We start from the raw sequence: 4,250 nt of genomic DNA, 5'->3' as shown, positions 1-4,250 counted from the left end.
GTGTGTGGGGTGACCCCGGCTCTGGGTGCCCCAGGGTGTTGTTTTGGGGTTGTTGTGGCCGGTTTTGGGGTGACACCGGCTCTGGGTGTCCCTGGGGGGTGTCAAGGTGTTGTTTTGGGGCTGTTGTGTCTGGTTTTGGGGTGAGACCGGCTCTGGGTGCCCCCGGGTGTTGTTTTGGGGTTGTTGTGTCCGGTTTTGGGGTGACACCGGCTCTGGGTGTCCCTGTGAGGGTGACACCGGTTTTGGGTGCCCCAGGGTGTTGTTTTGGGGTTGTTGTGTCCGGTTTTGGGGTGACACCGGCTCTGGGTGTCCCTGTGAGGGTGACACCGGTTTTGGGTGCCCCAGGGTGTTGTTTTGGGGTTGTTGTGTCCGGTTTTGGGGTGACACCGGCTCTGGGTGTCCCTGTGAGGGTGACACCGGTTTTGGGTGCCCCAGGGTGTTGTTTTGGGGTTGTTGTGTCCGGTTTTGGGGTGACACCGGCTCTGGGTGTCCCTGTGAGGGTGACACCGGTTTTGGGTGCCCCAGGGTGTTGTTTTGGGGTTGTTGTGTCCGGTTTTGGGGTGACACCGGCTCTGGGTGTCCCTGTGAGGGTGACACCGGTTTTGGGTGCCCCAGGGTGTTGTTTTGGGGTTGTTGTGTCCGGTTTTGGGGTGACACCGGCTCTGGGTGTCCCTGTGAGGGTGACACCGGTTTTGGGTGCCCCAGGGTGTTGTTTTGGGGTTGTTGTGTCCGGTTTTGGGGTGACACCGGCTCTGGGTGTCCCTGTGAGGGTGACACCGGTTTTGGGTGCCCCAGGGTGTTGTTTTGGGGTTGTTGTGTCCGGTTTTGGGGTGACACCGGCTCTGGGTGTCCCTGTGAGGGTGACACCGGTTTTGGGTGCCCCAGGGTGTTGTTTTGGGGTTGTTGTGTCCGGTTTTGGGGTGACACCGGCTCTGGGTGTCCCTGTGAGGGTGACACCGGTTTTGGGTGCCCCAGGGTGTTGTTTTGGGGTTGTTGTGTCCGGTTTTGGGGTGACACCGGCTCTGGGTGTCCCTGTGAGGGTGACACCGGTTTTGGGTGCCCCAGGGTGTTGTTTTGGGGTTGTTGTGTCCGGTTTTGGGGTGACACCGGCTCTGGGTGTCCCTGTGAGGGTGACACCGGTTTTGGGTGCCCCAGGGTGTTGTTTTGGGGTTGTTGTGTCCGGTTTTGGGGTGACACCGGCTCTGGGTGTCCCTGTGAGGGTGACACCGGTTTTGGGTGCCCCAGGGTGTTGTTTTGGGGTTGTTGTGTCCGGTTTTGGGGTGACACCGGCTCTGGGTGTCCCTGTGAGGGTGACACCGGTTTTGGGTGCCCCAGGGTGTTGTTTTGGGGTTGTTGTGTCCGGTTTTGGGGTGACACCGGCTCTGGGTGTCCCTGTGAGGGTGACACCGGTTTTGGGTGCCCCAGGGTGTTGTTTTGGGGTTGTTGTGTCCGGTTTTGGGGTGACACCGGCTCTGGGTGTCCCTGTGAGGGTGACACCGGTTTTGGGTGCCCCAGGGTGTTGTTTTGGGGTTGTTGTGTCCGGTTTTGGGGTGACACCGGCTCTGGGTGTCCCTGTGAGGGTGACACCGGTTTTGGGTGCCCCAGGGTGTTGTTTTGGGGTTGTTGTGTCCGGTTTTGGGGTGACACCGGCTCTGGGTGTCCCTGTGAGGGTGACACCGGTTTTGGGTGCCCCAGGGTGTTGTTTTGGGGTTGTTGTGTCCGGTTTTGGGGTGACACCGGCTCTGGGTGTCCCTGTGAGGGTGACACCGGTTTTGGGTGCCCCAGGGTGTTGTTTTGGGGTTGTTGTGTCCGGTTTTGGGGTGACACCGGCTCTGGGTGTCCCTGTGAGGGTGACACCGGTTTTGGGTGCCCCAGGGTGTTGTTTTGGGGTTGTTGTGTCCGGTTTTGGGGTGACACCGGCTCTGGGTGTCCCTGTGAGGGTGACACCGGTTTTGGGTGCCCCAGGGTGTTGTTTTGGGGTTGTTGTGTCCGGTTTTGGGGTGACACCGGCTCTGGGTGTCCCTGTGAGGGTGACACCGGTTTTGGGTGCCCCAGGGTGTTGTTTTGGGGTTGTTGTGTCCGGTTTTGGGGTGACACCGGCTCTGGGTGTCCCTGTGAGGGTGACACCGGTTTTGGGTGCCCCAGGGTGTTGTTTTGGGGTTGTTGTGTCCGGTTTTGGGGTGACACCGGCTCTGGGTGTCCCTGTGAGGGTGACACCGGTTTTGGGTGCCCCAGGGTGTTGTTTTGGGGTTGTTGTGTCCGGTTTTGGGGTGACACCGGCTCTGGGTGTCCCTGTGAGGGTGACACCGGTTTTGGGTGCCCCAGGGTGTTGTTTTGGGGTTGTTGTGTCCGGTTTTGGGGTGACACCGGCTCTGGGTGTCCCTGTGAGGGTGACACCGGTTTTGGGTGCCCCAGGGTGTTGTTTTGGGGTTGTTGTGTCCGGTTTTGGGGTGACACCGGCTCTGGGTGTCCCTGTGAGGGTGACACCGGTTTTGGGTGCCCCAGGGTGTTGTTTTGGGGTTGTTGTGTCCGGTTTTGGGGTGACACCGGCTCTGGGTGTCCCTGTGAGGGTGACACCGGTTTTGGGTGCCCCAGGGTGTTGTTTTGGGGTTGTTGTGTCCGGTTTTGGGGTGACACCGGCTCTGGGTGTCCCTGTGAGGGTGACACCGGTTTTGGGTGCCCCAGGGTGTTGTTTTGGGGTTGTTGTGTCCGGTTTTGGGGTGACACCGGCTCTGGGTGTCCCTGTGAGGGTGACACCGGTTTTGGGTGCCCCAGGGTGTTGTTTTGGGGTTGTTGTGTCCGGTTTTGGGGTGACACCGGCTCTGGGTGTCCCTGTGAGGGTGACACCGGTTTTGGGTGCCCCAGGGTGTTGTTTTGGGGTTGTTGTGTCCGGTTTTGGGGTGACACCGGCTCTGGGTGTCCCTGTGAGGGTGACACCGGTTTTGGGTGCCCCAGGGTGTTGTTTTGGGGTTGTTGTGTCCGGTTTTGGGGTGACACCGGCTCTGGGTGTCCCTGTGAGGGTGACACCGGTTTTGGGTGCCCCAGGGTGTTGTTTTGGGGTTGTTGTGTCCGGTTTTGGGGTGACACCGGCTCTGGGTGTCCCTGTGAGGGTGACACCGGTTTTGGGTGCCCCAGGGTGTTGTTTTGGGGTTGTTGTGTCCGGTTTTGGGGTGACACCGGCTCTGGGTGTCCCTGTGAGGGTGACACCGGTTTTGGGTGCCCCAGGGTGTTGTTTTGGGGTTGTTGTGTCCGGTTTTGGGGTGACACCGGCTCTGGGTGTCCCTGTGAGGGTGACACCGGTTTTGGGTGCCCCAGGGTGTTGTTTTGGGGTTGTTGTGTCCGGTTTTGGGGTGACACCGGCTCTGGGTGTCCCTGTGAGGGTGACACCGGTTTTGGGTGCCCCAGGGTGTTGTTTTGGGGTTGTTGTGTCCGGTTTTGGGGTGACACCGGCTCTGGGTGTCCCTGTGAGGGTGACACCGGTTTTGGGTGCCCCAGGGTGTTGTTTTGGGGTTGTTGTGTCCGGTTTTGGGGTGACACCGGCTCTGGGTGTCCCTGTGAGGGTGACACCGGTTTTGGGTGCCCCAGGGTGTTGTTTTGGGGTTGTTGTGTCCGGTTTTGGGGTGACACCGGCTCTGGGTGTCCCTGTGAGGGTGACACCGGTTTTGGGTGCCCCAGGGTGTTGTTTTGGGGTTGTTGTGTCCGGTTTTGGGGTGACACCGGCTCTGGGTGTCCCTGTGAGGGTGACACCGGTTTTGGGTGCCCCAGGGTGTTGTTTTGGGGTTGTTGTGTCCGGTTTTGGGGTGACACCGGCTCTGGGTGTCCCTGTGAGGGTGACACCGGTTTTGGGTGCCCCAGCGGAGCCGCCCAGCTGAAGGGAGCCCCCTCCCCTCCCCCCTCCCCAAGGCCACCCCAGCCCCAGGGTGGGGGTCCCTGTCCCCATTCCCCAGGAGCTGTCAGCCCATTCCCAGTCCCAGTGTCCCAGCCCAGCCCAGTGTCCCCATCCCAGTGTCCCCATCCCATCCCAGTGTCCCCAGCCCATCCCAGTGTCCCCTCCCATCCCAGTGTCCCCTCCCATCCCAGTGTCCCATCCCATCCCAATGTCCCCATCCCCAGCCCATCCCAGTGTCCCCATATCTCCATCCCAGTGTCCCCAGTCCACCCCAGTGTCCCCAGTGTGGGTCAGGGGTCCCCATTCCCGGAGGTCCCAGCTTGTCCCAGTGTCCCCATGTCCCCATCCCAGTGTCCCCAGT

The sequence above is a fragment of the Corvus brachyrhynchos genome, unplaced genomic scaffold (genome assembly GCF_000691975.1).
Source record: "Corvus brachyrhynchos isolate BGI_N302 unplaced genomic scaffold, ASM69197v1 scaffold787, whole genome shotgun sequence".
Lineage (NCBI taxonomy): Eukaryota > Metazoa > Chordata > Aves > Passeriformes > Corvidae > Corvus > Corvus brachyrhynchos.
The sequence above is the reverse complement of the archived record's forward strand: the minus strand, read 5'-3'. Positions refer to the sequence as shown.